Source organism: Gasterosteus aculeatus, chromosome 9, assembly GCF_964276395.1.
Source record: "Gasterosteus aculeatus chromosome 9, fGasAcu3.hap1.1, whole genome shotgun sequence".
Classification (NCBI taxonomy): Eukaryota; Metazoa; Chordata; class Actinopteri; order Perciformes; family Gasterosteidae; genus Gasterosteus; species Gasterosteus aculeatus.
Window position 1 is genome coordinate 17,915,005 of NC_135696.1, and position 20,750 is coordinate 17,935,754.

General features: G+C 44.5%; 1 long non-coding RNA gene across 1 annotated transcript; it reads left to right on the plus strand.

Annotated features, from left to right (window-relative positions):
* The first annotated feature begins 8,833 nt into the window (after positions 1–8,833).
* LOC144383166 (uncharacterized) lies at positions 8,834–9,778 on the plus strand. Its single transcript, XR_013450579.1, has 2 exons — positions 8,834–8,948; positions 9,247–9,778. It is a non-coding gene; the product is annotated as an uncharacterized LOC144383166 (long non-coding RNA).
* The last annotated feature ends 10,972 nt before the right edge of the window (positions 9,779–20,750 follow it).

Sequence of the window (20,750 nt, forward strand, 5' to 3'; positions counted from 1 at the left end):
AGCACATTAAAAAAACTACATTTATTATTCACTATTTCATGAACTTGCAGCCATTGTGAACGGGTGAAGTGTTAAAGTGCTTTGAGAGGTTGTATAAGTACTGAACTCATGTGCAGACTTTGAAACTCTTTACACCCTGTTGGTTGCTTTGTCGGTCTAACGATGACGTGAACAAGCTAACGTTGGATAGTTGATGTCATACGCCAAAAGGCCCAGTGCTGAAGTTATTGAGAAGAAGAAACTAACAACCAACTCAAAGAAAAGTACAGAACTTCAGCAGACAATTTTACTCTTCAACCCATTTGTTGATTCTGCGATACAGACGCACAGTATCACCGTGAAGTGCTCCCTCGCCGTCGGGCATTAAAAAAAACACACGAGTGGCTGTGAGTCATCTGTGCTAAGTACAGTACACATTCCTCAGGAAATGACCCACACGGGTCAAAATGAGTGCGCGTCGCTCCGCAGCAGCAGCCCACTCTCGCCTTCCCCGAGAGGGCCCTTACTCACCGAGACCGCTCCGCCGGGTCCTTTGTCTGACGGGTCTTGGTGGGCAGTTAAAAGATGCACTAGATGGGAGCGCAGCCGGCACAATGGCAATCACATCAAAATGTACACCTCTGCTCTTTGAATTCCATTATGTGTCATTTTCATACATGCAGCATGTAGCATCGGAAAAAAAGGTGGTTACTTTATAGTGAAAGTGAATTTAACAGATGCCCCAAACATTTTCTTTGTTTATTTATCATCTTCTTTTCCAAAGAAATTAAAGCAAAAAAAAAAAAGTGTTGCAGCATCATTACTTGGTCCCAGACGGAGTACAGGCAATTATCTCGGTCACGACCCGACCCGTGTTCCTCCCTCGCGTTCCCCTCGTCCTCCGCGTGTCTCTTGTTTTGCCTGCCTTCTGTTTGCGTGCGGCGTGGGCGTGGAAACCACTCCGGCTCCCTCTTGATTGCGGCCCGCTCACCTCACGCGTACGGACTGCGCAGATACCTCCCACCCGCCCCACTGGATTTGGGGCATGAATAGTCAAAGAGCTCATGGCATTTCTTATCCTGTCCACCTTTTTGAGAGAATTCGTTAGGAAGCCACATCATCTCCTTTTCGTTCTCCATCCACTCGTTGTCCGAGCACCGGTTCTGCCACATGGAGGTCTTGAGCTGTAGTTTCCTCACGTTCATCTGTACAAAAAAAAGGTAGCGATAGTTGAGTTGAGAAAAAGTACACAGCCGGTGGGAGTGTGGCCCCTCCCTCGCGCAGCACAAAAACACCTCTTTGTGCAGCCACCTCCCGGGTTAATTAACACGAGGATACGGAGCCATCTCCCCCCCCCCCGACTGCCACTCTCAGAACGGCCTCCTGCCAAGCCGCTGCCGGCTGGGCCAACCGGTGAGCGCAAAACAAAATCCTGCCTTTTGCAGCGTGACGTTAATTGAATCCCACTCGAACAGAACCTGCCGACGCCAAGCGCCGCAACCCAGATGGGCGAGTGAATGTCGGCCCACAGGCCGGCGTCACGCCACAACATTCAAATGCTCTTTTTACTCTTTTTTTTTTGTATCAAACGAAATGTTCACACGACAGGCTGCCGAGAGAGTTGCCGCCGCCCAAACAAAGGCCCTTTCATGCATATTCAGTGTTTGTTTTGCTAAAAAAATGAAATGTTCCTTCATCCGGCGGTCCACTAAACCTCGTCCTCCTCTGGTGGGTTCGACCTCAAGGTCGAGCCTTAACTTTTGATGAGGTTCTGGCCCTCTCCCCCACCCCCACCTTACTCCCACGATGACCACCGAAGCAGTAAATCTCTTGCCGGGGGAGAGTCCCTCTCTTAACGGAGCCGGCCAGTCTGTGCGCCGGGGGGGGGGGGAGGAGGGAGTGAGGGAGGGAGGGAGGGAGGACCGCCAGCATGGAAGGTTTCCATCACCACACAGTCAGTTCTTATCGTCTCTGCCTTTGATGAGAGGAGAGTGTGAGGGGTGGGGGAGGAGGGGGGGTTTGGGGGGCAGTGGGTGTCTGAAGGTCAACCGAGCTGATAAGTAGCGAGCTTATGCTGAATGAACCATGCCAGCAATGACTGAAAAGAGCACAATGCCAGGAGGCTTCTGTGGCTCTCAGCTCGGATGAAGTGAGAGCGAACCTGTGGAAACGGGAGGCGGGTCTGACCCCCCCAACCCCCCCCCCCCCGGACCACGAAGCGTTATTGATGCCGCTGTACACAGTTCCGACGGACGAAACCATTTTCTCAAGTTTGCCAATGTATTGATTTTCTTTCTCCGTATTCCGTGGAAAGATTTTCTATTGTCAATAATTATGACGGAGGATACTTTCACAGGTGCTGTCTGATGTCAAATGAGTAATTAAATTGGGCTTTTCTTTAAAACATTTACACAATAGAAAGTCCAGCCGAATCGGTTATTGTAATGAAAATAATCCGGTTATCCAGTAGTTATTGTGTCCATATTCAAAGATGTGGGCTGTTCCCCAGTGATAACAGATAGTGGTGGAATAATATTATCTCTCCTCTTTGTATTCTAATTTAAATGTATTTGAATTACAATGGAATGCACAATATGCCATTTCTGAAAAACATAAAAGGACATTTCCAAACATTAGGATTTGTTTGTTAGCGACATCTCATTCGTGCACACATCTCATTAACTTACTCAACTTATTTTTAAAGGCATGATGCTTCAATGACTTTGTCAATCACTTTTAGAATAGCTAGAACACATTTCTATCAGTCATGCATTTTCTTTTCTTTTTACTGCGCTTCAAATGCTTTCGTTCCAAACAATTGTGAATTTCATTAGGCTCTTGTTATTGTATTACAGCATTTCCATTACAGCACACAATGACCAGTCGCCTACGTTTGCACGCAGAAAAGCAACAGCAACCCTCACAGCCATCAGGTGCTAAATCGCAGTCAAGTCACGTGATGTTTTAGAGTGCAAAGCATTTGATGTTTGCCTTTTTGTTTGATGTTTTTTTTTGTAATGTTGTTTGCGAACGCAGCACGATTTTCACCCGATGAAGTTGGAGAAGGGGTGGAGATAAGGGGACTGCTGTCCTGAAGTCACTCAGAGAAACTGGGTAATTGTTCCAGTCGGATTGTGCATGCGGTATTTTTAAATTGCTTTGTGTAATTTTAGTTTTGAGTAATTATATTAATCGTGCAGCTGCTCCGCCGTCCATTTATTCCTTCCGACGTCTATTGTCATTGCCCACGCAAGTATGGGAGCCAGATTTTTAGAGAGTATCACACGCTATCGATCTATGAATAGTTTGCGTTTGTTGACCTCCCACATATCGGTGGGCCAACTTATACAAACATGTGCATCAAGTTCCTTCTGTTAATGCTATTTGAGGAACAGCTACTGTGGAAATAGAGAGCCGATGGGATCACGTAGGATCCCTTGACCTTTATAATCCGATTTATCTCCTAAGCGGACCATCCGGACTACGAGGGATGTTTCAAATCATGACCCAATTTGACCCAACATGGTTTTACTTTAATCTACGAGGGAGTCACTCACTGATTATTTGGCACCTGATATGGCCTGATATCTAATTAGACGATCTAGGAGCTCATTACGTCTGATAGTGTACCGCAAAATAAAGTGTGACCAGAACCACCACAGAGCGTCTTCAAGGCACTTTGGAGCGTTTTCTTGCTTTCCAAACAATATTTATTGGCCTTTCATTCTGATAAATATGTCCACACTGTATCCAACAGTCCCATTTGATTTACACTGTAATCAGCCCGGTGTTTTTATAATGTCATCAACGCAGCAGTCGGCATTTTGTCATTTCGACTCGAGCGCATCACCCAATCAGTGTGAAAGTGCAGCATCCAAAGTATAACCCATGAATACTGGGTAGCGTTGGGTTTAGGGAAATAATCATTGTGTAGTGGTGTTGCTTTGGCATTTTAAGAGCAAATTATATGTGAGTGATGATAAATTAGATAAAGTAAGTTTTAATTAATGGAACTTGTACAGTAAAAAAACGTGGACTTATTAGTATTTTTCTTTTATTGTGACCGATTGGTTTGGTTCTGATGTTGTTGCATCGATGGTGCGACATGTACGTGTAACAGTGCACATCAAATGTAAAACACAAGTGGGCGAGGAGAGCAAAGACGGGAGGTGCGCTGAACGCGAGAGCCGGATGACGGCTTATCTCTGTGCGGTCAAGTCTGACGCTGCAAATACTCCCAGTTGGCAACTCTTTGAAGTTTCGACTCTCATTCGGGAAAACTTTGATATTCCCCTTTGGCCTATTTTCTTTGTCACGTTCTTAAAGTCTTAAAATGTGATGAAATTGCAATTCATCTTATTGATGTCGACCCGACCAACCGGATTTGATAATGTAGAGTTTTATTCAGGGGAGCCTGTAAACCCCCCCCCCCCCTTAAAAAACGACACGTTCACGTCACAAAGCCATGCAGTGGTGGTAGTAATTATGACACAAGCAGAGGGGGGAAGCCGGTCGACTTTATTACAAGTCGGTGGTGTCAGGAGGTCTGCTGGGATGCATCGATCGACAAACGCGTGACCCGAACACGTGAGGCCGTCCGTTTGTTCCTCAATTCCACCGAGTCAACGGGGGCTGTTTTCGTCGAGCAGGAGCCTGATCGCCCTGTGAAGAAAACCTTTTATCCATCTGTGATGAGTCTTCAAGGACTCCGGAGTAATGATCCCACTTTACTGAAGAGTCGTTCTTTATCTGCTGCAAGACTTGTGGCTCCTTCAGTTCAAATTATTTAGCAGCCAGTATTCTGCACAGATGTTCTTTTACATTATTGAAGAACACTGGGGGGTGAGGGGGTGATGGAGTGGGTGAGGGGGCCAGGGAGGGTTGCTAATGGAAGAAGAACTAGTGCGTTCACGATCCATCATCAATTAGGTTCAAAATAAGGGATCATTTCTTTACTGCGGTTTTCTGTTTATTCTCGTTCTGTTTCACTAAGAACCATTTTTATTTTCTTCAGTGAATAAGAGACGTTGTGTTTTTCACTTTGTCTCATCACTGAACCACTGTCGCACAAATCCCTTCTCCACCGGTTTATCCGGAATCCCTCGATGAACTTTGCTATTTTTGTCGATTTTTATATTTATTTTGTAGATGATATTGTCTGGTGAGAGCAGAAAACAGCTTTCTGCTCTGAGATCGGTACAGTATCAGTACTTGCTCTCTGTCGAGTGATGTTCACCAGATCTGCAGGATCAAATCAGTGATGCATCATGAATAAACCTTTCTAAATTTAGAAAGGATTTTTAAAAGGGGAATATTTTAGATTCCACCCGTGCCTCGTTACATCTTTTCAATCTGACTGCTCGTCCGCTCCTCCCCGAATCATTTGCATGCCTTCGCACTCACTCACTTTCTTTTTTTTTTTCCATCAGCAACGAGATACGAAGATCACTCGTCAGAGCCTCACCGCCCAGATCAGCCTGCACTCCCTCCTCTCGATTGGAGTGGCCGGTGGCTGGCAGCGAGGTCACGCTTTTATTACTCCTGAAAGGCCAGTGAGGTGAGGAGAGGTAGGAAAGGGCCGGGCGCCGGGGTACAGAGAGCAAGCATGCTTTTCTTTCCCCCGTGGATTGTCCATCAGCCTTGTATACCCGTTGAACATGCATTATAGAGGCAGTGCAACTGTGCTGTTTACTGGACTACAAGCCTTTGTTCACCTTTACATTCAATATGGGAAACGTAGCTGGTTTACACTTGGAGCAGCTAAGCTTGTACACATGCACGTATACGAACCACTTCACGGAGCGAGCACTGTACGCGAGTTGCAGGAGAGATTAAAGCCCCTCTTGGCAGAGGCGATACGGAGGGATTCCCATAGGTTTTTTTCCCCCCTTTTTCGGCAGCGATGTGCAAAGGCTCACAGGTCGACCGTGATAAATGTTCAGCATTAGAGATTATAGAGTAGACACTTTAATGATAAGTAGTGTTTTCGCCCAAAATTACCTCGGCCTATTTCCTGGGGCTCATTTTATTTATCGCCGAGTGCACAGGGTGCATAAATCAGCCCGTTAATCGCTGGTTTCAGATCGGTCCCCTTCTTTTTCATCGAGTGACCCGAATCCCGCGTGCTGACGGGGCCCCCGTTCTCAAGGAGGGCTGTCGTCACGGGCCGCTGGACACGTGGAAACGCTGTTCCCTTAATGGTCTCCTCGTGTCAAGGACTTAGTTGAAATGTAACTGCCCCTATAGAGAATGCCCTATAGGGGTGTATGCAACGCCTGGAGGACACAGTGTCTCATATCGATCCGCTAAGGACCGTGAAAATGATTCCGCTGCTTTGATACGGAGGTAATTGAGGCTCGAGCAATCCGCCCGCTCCCGCTCCATAAAGTCAGACTCGTCAATCTTGGCGGAACGTCAACCAGCTCGATGCCCGGCTCCGCTCCATGAACTAGCACGCAATCCTTTACGATTTTATTGGTTCTCGGTCCGGTTTTCGTGTGATAGTGACGCTCATCACCTGGAGAGGTCGGAAGGAGACGTATATTTCAAACACAGCGCGGTTTCACCTGGAAACTTGTGGATGCTATGCTTCCCTCGATACTAAAAGGTACACTGAATGGATTCACATGAGGCGCGGATGCTTTTTAATGGTTGTAAAAGCGGATAAAGTCGGACCAAGCTTTACAGCAACGGTGTTGGTCCTGAATTACTCGTCTCCTGTCTCGAACTCCATGTGGTTCGCTTATATACTGGGTTAGCTTCTGTCTTCATCTTTTAATATTGTAGATCCATCCACCAAACCCAAACTGTGGTGCCTTTTTGTCTATGAAAATACCCTTTTTACACAATTTTTTCATGGAGAATTGTTCCATTTTCCATTGTGTTTCTAATAGCGTGAAGGTTAGGGTTCATTGGCGGCCATAATATCGGAAATTGGGTTACATGCAAAAGTTGCTTTTTAAATACATCCAAGTTTGTTGACTTCCCGCACTGTCGTTGACATCGTATCAACAGCACGCAACACATGGTGAACATTGGCATTCTGTTGAGTGTTTTCCCCGTTTCATTATTTGCTCGATCCAAAGATGTGAAAACGTATGGTTGATATTTTTAAGGGGCCAGATAGGAGCACAAATGTTCCGGAGCGAGCGGGAAAATATAAAAGACCCGATAGGTTTAAATTGAGAGCAGGGAGCAAGGGACGGAAAATGTGCATAAGAAAAAAGAGGAAGTGGAAGGGGGGATTTTATAGGTTGTCTGTGGCAGGGAAAAAAAATGATCCAAGAAGGAGCTGGAATAGAGAAGGAGGCAGGCCGGCTTCCTGGAGGCAGAGAGGGAGAGATGATTGCGGTGAATGACAGACAGCTGCAGGGGTTAGGGTGAGCTGAGATGATAAACGGCGCATAATCTGCGGCACATGGAAATCACGGGCGCCAATTGATTGACGGGGACGCAAATTGGAGGCGGACGAGTGGGGAAACGGGCGGGCCACGATTCGAGACTAAATCAGAGTCTACCATTCCAGCCCCCCCCCGATTTATTGGTCAGAGATAAATCGGTGTGACGGACGGAGTGGGCGGCGCTGGAAGCGGATGGAGGCGGCCCGTTTTCACTCCACGCGAGCACACCGCCTTCCTACAAAACACAGTTGTTTCAAATCGCTCTGAATAAAGTTTGGATGCATTACAAATCACCTCTTTTGATGATGGAACGCCATTTTAATGCCATTAATGCAACAGGCGAATGTCATCTTTGCGCCTGAATGACTAAGCGTTTGACAGTTGAGGGACTGGTGGAAGCACTTCAGGCGGATAAAGCCTTTATTCTCAGTGCCTGTTTAAAAGAATTTCATTTCAAAGTGACCTGCGTGTGTGAGTGAAGGGTGCATTCCACGTTCCAGTTTCACCGGTGTCAGTTGTTCAAGCACTTCGCTTGGAATTGTTCACTGAATATTTTGACTGAAACATTGTATCCAATTTTGAGTTTAATTGATGAAGTAGACCAATAAGAGTGAAGCTCTTGCAATAGAAGGGAATACTCTTCAATAACAATAGGCCGTCTAGTAATACTATGACGAGGCTTTAATATTTTTCTATTATGATAAGGGTAACTTTACATAGTTTAATGTGAACAGACTTGTTTTAACTTCTACTTTTCTTTAGTACCTCCTGTTAGTAGCATTGCCGGCTGAATGATGCTCCGACTCCTTAGTTGGTGCGTAAAAGCCTGAATGTTGTATAAAATGCACAGTCCTCCATAAACAGTAAACACACTAGAGGAGGGAAAAGGAAAAACCTCAGCGTTTTTTTAAATATCTGCAGCCGTATCATCCTGCAGTAATATTTAACCACAAACTCACCCAACGATCCGTCCTGTAAATAATTTCTGTATGAATCCAAACATTACAAGCATTTTTATGCGCTGGATTTGCGCGTTTAAGCAGAGGTGAGACCTGCGTATTTGTAAATGTCTCTCCAGCCACGAAACTCTCTCTTTTACCATTCCCCTGGTGTGCAACCAGCTGTTGCCACCGCTGCACAGATGAACCACACATCCTAATTCCCTTTCAGCCTGCAGCAGCCGATCAGCGTACTTTCAGAAATCGTTTGACATGCAAAAAAAAAAACGCATTGCTTCATTTCATTAGTGCTGTGGGGACATTTTAAGAGACGTGATGGATGTCCTGTGAGTAACGCAACAAACAGGCAAAAAGATTCCATTGTGCGGCAGATAAAAGACTATTGGCTAAGTGAGTGATCGACTCCTCCTCCTCGCCGCCCAAAACGTCGGGCCCGATTCTTATCAGGAGGAGGGAGGGAAGTCTGAAGCGTCTCTTTCGGGGGACTTTGTGCTGCTGTTGCCTCCCTGTTGAAGCAGTAAATGAGCTGTGAAGAGGAGTCAAGAAGAAAAAGAGGGATTGACACCTTCCTGACCATGGAAATGTGTTTCCACCCCCCTTACTTAAGTCAGTGAGTGGTCCACACACACACACACACACAGAGCTCTCAGGCAGATGGAAACTTCATTACTGGGGGAAGAATCAAGTCTTTGTTTAGAGCACAAGCGCGGCCCGTTCTGATTATAGTGGACTGTTTTTTTTTTTTCCCCTACAGTAAATGAAGTATGTGTAGAATGCCGACCGTCAGACCGGCCTTTTTGCTTAGAGATGTGATCAAAAGAATTCCGAACTGTTATTTTTATTTTCCCCTTTCGAGGAAACCGATGCAAATTTTGAATACGAGATCTTGTTCCGCTGTCTTTCTGCAGCTCTGCGGCGTACGGCTGACAGGCCCTCAGCACATATATGCAACGGCGTGCCGCTCTGGGCTTCAGCTCAGATGTTGCTGACCGCAACTCTGTCCCTACAAGCGAGAAACATGCGAGCGAATCAAAGCTTCCTCTCTCCCGCACGCGCCGCCGCCGGCAGCAGGACTGCAACCGGAGAGGCCGTATTTCATTACGACATACAGATTCTTATTGCCAAACCTCCAGCGGGGGGGCGAGAATAAATAGAAATATATGGCGCTGTCCTTCTGTACGGGAGACAGACGGTACCTTGAGAGATGTTTTTATTGAACCCACGGGTACGATGTAGTGCAAGAAGCACCGGTGTGACCGACCCTGTGACATGTATTCATATCTGCAAAATGTGAACCATCCAAAAAGAGGCAAAAGATGAGATCTAAAATCTTCACGTTACTCGTGTACTTATATCAATGTTTCATTAAGGCAAGTTTATTAGACATGTTTATTCTTTTCTTCTGTTGCATCATTAAAATGATTTGTAATTGGGTGAAAACTGTTAGGGAACACTGCTTATTGTGCTATTATCATTACGCAATATACTGTTTCATTGTCCTGTTTTAATTGCGTTAAAACAGGAAACTCAACTGTATTTTCTCCACCAAACTGAAAAGCAACTCAATATATAGGAAGAAAGTACAAGACACATTTGCAGACACTCAGGGTTCGTGGTTTCTAACTACGACCTAACAAAAACCTTGATGAGTATCTGGACCTCCTTCTGTACAAGAAGGTAGGTTTATTTTCGCAAGCCGAAATGTATAAAAAGGTTAAAAAAATATATATGTTAGGTCAAAAAACCTGGGAAATTAGGATTCTGTATCGACAACTGTGTAAGTGGAGTTCATTTGAGAATTTGTTTGCCGGAGAGATTATTTTCTCCAAAAATAGACATTGACAATCCATCAAGTGACTTTTGGTGGAGGGAATCAATGTGATGCTAAGTCCCAACCCGCGAGGACCCCCGCTGTGATGTTTGAACAACAAGCACAGCAGTGGTCCTGCTGCTGGATATCACTCTCCCCAGAGCACTCTTCTCGTTGCACCAAAAAGAGTGTCGAGAACAACAAGGACGAAGAACCGATGTCTCCTGACAAACCTCCGTTCTCTTCTTCAGAGGAAAGCAAATAATTATGCAGCTAAGCCTACAGCAAGGATGAGGGAAAAGCCTCCGAGGAAATGTGTGTGTGTGTGTGTGTGTGTGTGTGTGTGTGTCTCAGCACGCGGCTTTGCGGTGTCAACACAAACGCACACCACATGAAAGGGCTTTCTTCATGAGAGAACAACCTACCACCTCCAAAAAGACTTTTCTGAAGGTATGCAGACACATTATTGAGATGTTCCATATCTAATCGTCGATACCCGCTCAAGCAAACACTATTTATTTGTTTAGTTCAGCATTTCATGGGTTGCTGGGTTCAAAAACTGACAGAAAAATCTCATGTTTGTATTTCCAGAATGGATTTATGCAGTGTTTTGGGAGTTAATGCTTTGAATTTCTTCTGGTAAAAGCAGTGTGTGTGTTTTCGTCTGATGTTCAGCTATCGATATTTGGATGCTGAGTGTTGAACGGCCCTCTGGAAGTGCAGATGCAGAGAGGTCACCCGGCGGTGCCCTGCAATTGTTTTCCGCACTCTTTTGCCGCGCACACATGCCGACAAGCCCTGGCAGCTGCTATCTGCCGCGGCCCGACTGCCCCTGTGTGCGTGCAATGCATGTGTCATGAGATTATTTATTAAAAGGTAAACAACTCTATCGCGGTATTCTGCTCAGTTGTATTACATTTACATAAATTTATATTAAAATATTTTCGATTCCGGAGTCCAGGCCAGTGTGTGTGTGTCTGTGAGTGTGTGTGTATTAATGACGTTGTGGGGACTTACTTTAGACCCAGTAATGTAAGAAATTCAAGAGAATACTGAGGCTGGGATTAGGATTAAGAATTGGCAGGTGCAATAAGTATACAACTCTGCTGCAAGCAACTATTTCAGTCTAAACTTCAGGCTTCAAATGTTGACGTCAAGTTCCTGTAATCATGTTTTCCAACGAAAAGCTGTGGCGTTAACATGTGCACGGTTAACACATCAATCACCAGCGTTCACACTCCTTCACTCGTTAATGACGGTGTGTTAATGTGAGCTTTTGTTGTTCAATGATGATACAACCGTGGTTCTAATTCTGGCAGCTGAATCAGACATCAAACTGACAACCTCGGGTTACATGTAATGATTGTGCCTTGCAGCTGTGACTCCATGATCTCCATGTTTCAACTAGCTGCGTGATCCACGTTTATTCATCTATTCTGTTGAATCAATAATACGATTTGTAATTTGGGGGGAAAACCTTGACTATTTGCTGTCTGGACAAGATGAGGCGGTTCTGGGCTGCTCTTTCATTAAGAAAATTACCCCATAGAGTTAAAGTGAAGTTAAGACCAAGACTCGTCTCGTCATCTTTAAGTCAAAGCCTTTCAGTTACCTCCACCGAGCAGCTTAAACCGCCGGGGCCAGATCACAGACATGCTGTTGACTCTGCCTTTTTAGAAAATCTCCTGGTGCGCTACTTAATTACTGGATTGAATTCATCCGTGGCTGAAAATGGTCCCCAACAAAATGACTACTTATTCCTTTTTGAGTAGTTTGCTAAATACGGTGCTCCAATGTCAACCATCATCAAGCCTTTTTAACAGCAAAACTACATATTTGTGCATGTGTGTTTATTCCTGGAGTTACAACTGTATGCATTGTGCAAATCTTCAGTCGATGCAGATTTCCCGTGAAATTGGACATCACAGAAATGAATTCTGTCAATTCTGTGTTTTTTCTTTTTCTCCACATTGCCCCTAATCCTCTGAACTTTGGCTCTGCAGCACTGGGCTCTCGCCTCCCATCATAACCCACCATGGACGATTTTTCTTTTTCTGCACCCCTGTTTTAAGCTTCAAGCTCAAAAAAATAATAATAATAATGGCCCAAAGTCCATGCCCTGGACTAAAGCACGATGTTTGATGATGGCCTAACTGTGGGATGTACGGCGCGAGATTACAGTGATCATTTACCCACGCGGGCGGCCGCGAGGAGCACTTTTAAAGCTGTTATCAAGTGCAGTGGGGTGTGACATCACTGCCCTCGCCAAACTACAGTGTAATGCTGTTATTTTATGTGGGAGTTACCAGCAGCCTTTCATTTTCTCTCACACAACTTCCAGCCATTGTGTCACATCAGTGACCGGCCGTTGACTCGTCCGCACACACACACACACACACACACACACGCACACATGCAGACATCACACGGACATACAGAACAGCTGTGTTACTGTTTCACACTCCCTCCAGGCTTGCGGATGATGGGTGTGAGGGGAATATTACCCCATTTAGAAAGCAAATAACATTATCTTGATGAGGAAAAGCTGACATTTCCACTATCTTAATTCAAATCGTTTAATGTTTTTCAATGTGATGTCGGCTGTGCTTTGAAAACACATTACAAACACTGTCCAAACAAGAATCTGAGTGGCTTCACATATTTTGCGAGAAGCTCAAAATTCCTCTTTGGGTTACGGTCAAATGAGTAAGGAAGATCAGATAAAATCCTCAAACCACACATACAGTAGATGCGAACACTGCATTTGCGTGTTTTCTTAAATCAACCGCAAAGTCACATTTTATGCCGTTTATTTTACTCTCTGTAATAGTGCATACTCAACGATATTGTAATTTATAACGTGATTATACGATTCTATCAATAGTATTTCATATATATATATATATATATATATATATATATATATATATATATATATATATATATATATATATATATATATATATATATATATATATATATATATATATATAAATTGTAGTGGTTGGATTGTAAGAATAACACAGCAGAGATGGTATTCAAATGAACTGAATTCGGTCTATCGGCCATTGCCACGTATGTATATATACATACATATATACATATATATATATATATATATATATATATATATATATATATATATATATATATATATATATATATATATGTATGCCATGGGACCGCACAGAGTCTGCACTTGTTGATGATGGAAGCTGCAGCTGTGGGGGGATCGGATTTCCCCGCAGTGTCCGTGAGGCTCGGGCGGGCTGAGAAAAGCGCGAGCGTCTGGTGGCGGAGGCGCGGACAGACACGGCCCGCTGACCTTTTGAGCCGGTCTGCTGATTCCGCTGGTGGAGGGTAAATAATGGTGACGTGGCTGTCACCTCGGGGTACAACTGCTCGGTGGTTAAAAGGAGGCGGGGGGGGGGGCTGTCATAAATTCACATAGGGGGACAGATTGGGTGGTCTGCTGCCTCGACTGAAGGGCATTTCCATTTAGCTGCAGCGGAGGCTTAATGAACTCGATGAAGTAACAGGAGAAAAACATGGCCGCCGAGGCCTTAGCAAACTGTGTGGCCACTTAACGGGGCAACGGCCAACCGGGGGCCCCAAGGGGGGCAAACGACACGAGCTGATGCTCATAATTTACAGCTCAACGATTAAACACATTTGATAATAACATTGTCTCAACCGACTGTAATGAATATTCGCTCTAGCTGTGATAAACTGCATACTGTGTGTAACCAAAACACAGATTGTCACATACATTTCCTCCCTTTTTTTTAAGTGTTTCAAAACATAAGTTGGCCAATTTAAGAGCACCACAGTTGATAAAGGTGACAACAATCGGAAGTCACCGAAAATTGCTTCAATTACACTTTGAAAAGACAAATGGCTAAATTTAATTTACAAAATCAATTCCGTTCATCCGTCTCCTTCCGTTGCTGGAACGGCCGCCGCGCCAATGCGCTACTTCACAACCTCAGTAATCAATAGAAAATAAAAGCCTGACAAGGATTTATGGAGGAAGCTACAGCCACAGAATGGACGAGTTGGAGGAAAAAAGGGGGAATTGTGTTCCTCTTTCCTCCACGGGATGCGGTCAATACAGGTGAAATATGTGAGTCGTTGGTGACAGAATAATTGTGCAGTGGCCATTTTCTCCTGCAAGCAAACAGCAGCGTTTGTTCTTGTCCCCGGTGTAAACAGAAAGCAGTAATTTGAGATTCTTATCGTTGATACAGTCGGATTGGAGTCTCTAATTGTTTGATTTTTTTTCTCCGCACTGTAGATATTAGTTCTAGCTGTGTGTTACTGACAGAACAGAAGACGCACTCGCCTTTATTTTCTATTATTTTGAATAAGAAGCGCACGCGGACAGATAAATGGACGGAGGCCAAAAGAAAAGTGGTTTTAGGCCGTTTTTTTATACATGTGTTAATCGGGCACACTAAAGAATGACCGCTTTCCTAATGTTGAAGGGACGTGTTCCCTAAAATGTGTGTAAATAATCACCGTTAACAGCCTCATTAAATCAAACCCTTTGAATCATTATTATGTCTGCATTTTTAAGCCACGGAGCGCGTTTATATTCTCTAATTACCTCTCTATGAACTGCTCTTTCTAGTGGTGGATTAAGTCACTCCTGTGATTCATATGACTTTTATAATAACACAAGGGACTTAAAAGGAAACTGTGCTGCTCTTTGATTATTTCCTTCAGAAATACATACGTGTTACTGTGTAATTTGTGTCACTAATACGATATATTGATAATAAGCAAAGGTTTCCCATTGCCGCTAGTTGGATCATAGCTGCATCGTACCCAAGTACCCAAACAAGGGTTTGGATACGATGAAACAAAAGGTGTAATTTTGACTGACATCTCAGTTAAATGACTTGAGCTGGTGTGGCTGCATTATGAACAGATACACCAGTTTGTTTGCTGCGGTATGAAACCCTTACTTGCTGTTACAACAGAGACAACCGAGATGACCAAATGTGAAATCTCAACGCGGATCTCCACTGATTTTACTCATCTCAGTCTCCTGAGCCTTTAGGGCCCTTTGAGCCTCCAGAAGGAGCTTTCCCTCAATAAAATACGGGGTTTGTGAAGTTAGAAAAAGAAAAACGTTTAGCTTTCCCGACCTGTCTGTTGCTAATTTTAATAAATCCATATCATTACTGAGCTTTGAAAAAAAAAGTCTCTAAAACGCACTATGAATAGCGTTGAAAAGAACAATAACATATGGCCCAGCGTAAATTCCAGATGTCACCACGGCAGCGTTGCCATCCTCTTGCGGGTTGCAACGTGAGCATCTGTGAAATGAATAAATGTACAAACACACATGCAATTGTCTGAGTCTCGCCGTGAACCTTCACTGTGCTCGGGTTTAAGCCCCGTTCACACGCCGAAAAAAGACTAAGGGCATAAACATGCCAGAGACTTTAAAAGGCTGGAGATTGGACTGCATGTGTCACTAGCCAAGGGCAATTTCAGGGTGGAAGTAAATGAATGATGATGATAATAACATCCCGGGTCACCCCTGCGGTACTGTGAAATATTTATCTGATGTATTTTTGGTTCTCCAGAATCAGCTCCGTCCAGAAACTCTCCAATCAGTGGCGGACAGTTATTTGTCAGCCCATGACCAACTGAACGCATTAAATATTCACTTTGCAAAGGCACTGCAATTTTCATTTCTTTTCAGCGTGTGATGAAATAGCCATATTAGTCTTAGATATGAGTCTGAGATTTATCATGCCGGTAACATAAAGATACAGATTTGCCCGCTGCACAGATCCATGTAGTCTTATTCCCTCGAGCTGAACGCATGCTGTGGACTAATGATCATGCGGGTGAAGTGAAAGCCATTTGTTCGTTCGGACATTTCGTAAAAGTGCAATGATTAAGTACTGTGCAACATTACATTGACAGCACGTGACCCCGGTACAAAGGGGACTTCTTTCCTCCCTCTTTAAGGTCCGGACCTGCCCCGTTTGTCTCCGATCACAGGGGAGTTGGGCGATAACTCGTCCCGATCAAAGAAGTTGAATGAATCATTCTGTAGTCTGTGGGCCTTCAGCTCCACGGAGAGCCAAAGCCTGATTGGATTTTCCACTTCCACGGAGCTATCCCCTGTGATGTCACTGACAACTCACTAAAGCAACGCCGTCAGAGCCGGTTATCTGCCTCAATATTCTCCTATTGGCATTTTCGTGTCAGTGCAGAGCGGGGTGCATACCAGCAAAATACAACAGGAGAGAGGATGCTCCCCTTGTTATTCCCTGCCACAATGAAAGGGAGGAAGGAAAAAAAAAACACACATTGACATAAATACAAAGTCGGAGTCGACTGTAACAACGTTTTGATACGAGTCGCGTTACGAAGAACCTCATCAAACCGTGGCGGCCCTTCATCGACTCTGCTCGGAGACCGAACGCGGCGGCTTGTTGCCTCTCGTGGGAACGCTCAGTCTGCTGAGTGAGCCGGTGTTTTCCTCTCAGTGCATAATGTGATGTTGGGAGTTTTGTATTTGTTTTGCGGGAGAACATTAATCAGGGAATCTTTGACGCTCCCTGAGGGAACTCTTTTCAGGAGGGCTACGCTTTTTGTTAATGGTACCTGGAACACGGCACATGGGTGATAGGAAAAGTTCCCACTTTCCCTCTGCTTGCGTTTGTTCACCTGAAATATGCTGCAAGTCGATGAGAGCTTCCCTGGAGGTTATTCACACATTATTCATAGTCTGTCAATGTTACTTTAGGATTTTCCCTCTCGGTTGGTATTCTTCCTCATCATAGTAGATTAGTGTCCGTATCTCTTCTAAAAATATAGAATTTTGCTATCTCATTTTTCATTTATTTAGCTCAAAGAGCTCTATTCTGAGTGCAAATGTGCAAATGATTTAACATTTCCCTGCAAAAAGTTTAAGAAGGAAGCATAACACTTGTATTAATTTATTTATTTTCCACACAAAAAAGACATTTGGAGTGTGTTGCTTATGTCAAAGTGATAAAATATAAAACTTTTAATAATCTCCTTCCATTCATAAAACTTTAAGTGTCAAAAAGTTGGAAGTAACCTAAGTATGTTACAGTTGGTTCAAGTTAATCTAATATATATATATATATATATATACATATTTATATATATATTTCAGGGAAACAAGAGAAGGAATTCATTCAAGTTATTATACTAGCATATTTCTGTCTGTTTTATCAGAAGAGAAGGCCGCATAATTAAGAAAAGTTATCTGAAGCTTCACCACAGGCATTCTTTCTCTCTCTCTCTCTCTCTCTCTCTCTCTTTTTGCTCCATAATGTGTTCAATATTACAACATTCTCACTGCACGATGCCAGCGTGGGACCTTTAGTAATAATATACAACACGTTGCAAGGCTGTCCAATAAAAAATGAGACATCGGCCAGTCTGCACAATCCATCTCTTCTATGTAATCGAAGTGATGCAGTTATTCAAACCAGGAAGGCCTTGGAACTCTAGTATTTCTGATTCAGCTCCCGTTGCAGTTCAGTGCATCTTTTCCAGTGCTGGCCGGTAACACGTTGGCTTAGTCAAGGGTTCGATATCTGTGTTCCGTGTCCACAAACAGCTGCGGACGCGTACCAGTCGGCCACATGGTCCATTTCATACTACAATGGCGTGGGTCCACTGTCCATTGAAACTGGTAGTTTGCCAACTGCCATAAAAAAAAACAAGGAGAAGAAGCATTGCGAAAAATAAAAATAAGGCCACATCACGGCAAGAAGAGCTCCTGTGTTGGTGTTTTTTGGCTGAATAATGATGATGTGTGATTGCTCGCAAAATGAAGGACTGGTGATGGGAACACAGTCACTTGACTTCCCTTTTTGTGAAGGTGAACAGAACAACACACGTCCGAGTCAATTCCTCGGATCAGAAACCGAAAAACGAGGGTAAGTTAAGTCACGGAATTCATTTTTTGCAAAGAGTACTTAAAGCTCCACGTTAAACAGAACAAAAATGTCCGTCGTCATCAACCTGCTGACTTCCCACACGAACATCCGCCTGTTCCATTTTCATAAAACAAGCACAATATCTTAACTTCTCCCTGGAGACGAAAAACGAGAGAATTACATTTTTCAATCCTAAACGGGATTACATGGCAGCTGTCCTCCAGAAACAAAGGTAGCAGTTCGACATGCTTTATAAAAGATTGACTTCCTACTACCAGTTTCTTTTTAAATTATGTTTACACAAGCTTACCTTGACATAAACAAATCTCATGTCTCATGATTGTTGCGGGCTCACATTCCAGAAGCAGTGGCAATTCCCCCAACTCCTTTTGTGTGTCTTTTGTTGAACTGACAGTGACTCTTGGTGGACTCTGGGAAAGCGGCCAGAGAACAGGCCGTTCCCAGGTGCAGCGGCATCCAGGCTTTCACAGGACAGCGATGTTTGAACACCCTAATCCTCAGCCTTCGTTCTCCCAAAACTTCAATAGCCGCCGCCGCCGTTGCCACTTCCCCCCCGGCCCCCCCCTCCCCCCCGCAGCCGCCTCCTGTAATGTTTTGCACACAAACCCAAAGAGGTTCCCGGTCGGCAGGGAAACATTCGTTAGACCTTCAAAGGGGAGCTGAACCTGCTTGATGATAAAACACTGTTTCGACCCGTGGCTTTGAAGAGCGTTACAGTACATGAACTGTTGCAAAAGCCTGAGCGCACATAATCTGTACAAGAGCTCTCATCCATACAGACACACGCACGCGCGCGCGGACCCCCACTGGCATACAGCACGTATGAAAATGACACGGGGGGAAAAGATGGATTGCACGAGCGGGTAACAGCCCATTTTGCGGCAACCTTCAGATCAATCCCAAAACAAAAGGGCAGGGTTCTCGCCCCATCGGTTTAAAAGAGTCTGTTGACCTTTTAAAATGAGTGAAAGATACGCTAAGGTAAAGTAAACAGTGGTTTGTTTGCAGCATCATGGCAAGCTGTATTGATCCCTGTTCACAGAAAAGGTCACGCACTTGAGAGGTGATTGTTATAAGATAAGCAAAAACCGTGAACTTTATTTTTCTTTCCCGAGCGCAAAAGAATGCGATGACATTTAACATAATTATGTTAGTGTTATTTCACGTGAAGGTGCACTAACGTTGTTGCTTATCGCTGCATTACTCTGGCCTGTCTTTGGCCGGACTCCGCGCTGACTCAGCAGTATTGCGTGGCAGGTCATTAGCTAACGAGGCTCTGTAACGTCTGTCAGTAACTAATAACTTCAGCCTTAGGGAAGAGACGGGTGAATGTACTCTCAGCAGTCCTCATTTAATGTCCACGGTGCTGTAGACCTCCGGGCAATTAGGTCCTCTCTGGTTGATAGTCAGACACATAAAGAGCTTTCCTCATCTGCAATGTTCTTTGTATTTGTCTGTCGGCGGGAGATGTGTGTGTATTCGGATTTGCGTTCCTGGGATCGCGATACAACAGGACTTGGACTTGAGGATGAACTGATTAGATTTGCGATGTCATTTTGGACACCGCGTGTGTGTGTGTGTGTGTGTGTGTGTGTGTGTGTGTGTGTGTGTGTGTGTGTGTGTGTGTGTGTGTGTGTATAAACCGCATCATGACTGGTTGGCGGAGGCATGCAAATGCGAGGCCGTAATTTTGGTGGATCCGGAGATCAATGAACACGGTGCTTGTTGCTGGCAGTGACCTTAACGTACTTGGTTACTACGACGACGGACTGACATTTCGAGTCCCCGAATTCAGCATCACCATCTTGGTTTTTGGAGCTACGGTATTATTTGATTCAGAAAGCCATTTATAGTATGTAAAACAAGTCTTATGCGGTATCGTACGGAGAGTTAATTGGATTGTCTGCTGTGTCACGCTGCCAGATGAACGTAACGTGACAGCAGCGTTACTAGTTCAAACCGGTTTACAATTGGATTAGTGAGTGAACCTGCTCCGAAGTCGACGAGGCTTTTCTGCAACAAGCGTCCAAGTGTCAGCAAGTATTGTGTGTGATGTCACTCTTTTGAGAGGAAGAGTGTGAATACTAATGTGATAAAAAAACAAACATCCTGTGCACTGGAGGCAAGCAGATCTGAATGACAGCCGCTGAGGAAAGGGAAAACGCCGTCACTCACAAAGCGACTGTAGAGCTTCCGCGGAGACAAGGAAGTTGATGAAAATGGAAGCAGATGTTTTTTTTTCAAGGTCTTTTGTATTTTAGACAAAACGTGACGCGCTGATGGCCGCCTGCAGGGGCTTTGCTCTGTGGCTTTGCTCGGTGCTCGCTTGGCTCTGGCGCCGTTGCGAGTTCTCCAGACTGCCACTCAGAAAGAATGAAGCCCATCGAAGATGATGAATGCTTCTCTCCACCTGCTGCTCCACTAATTCGTATCTATGGGCTGGCACTGGCTTCCATGCTTGGAGTCTTGCAGGGGAGAGACTCCAACACGCGAATGCGCGCCAATTAAAGTCGGAGTCCCGAAGACAGTTAATTTATATGAAGTATAACAGATTTCAAAGGACCTAAGCATGACACACACAAACGCACAGAACAACACGTTGCCTTTGTACACTGACAGCCGCCCGCACAGCCCTCGCAACGTT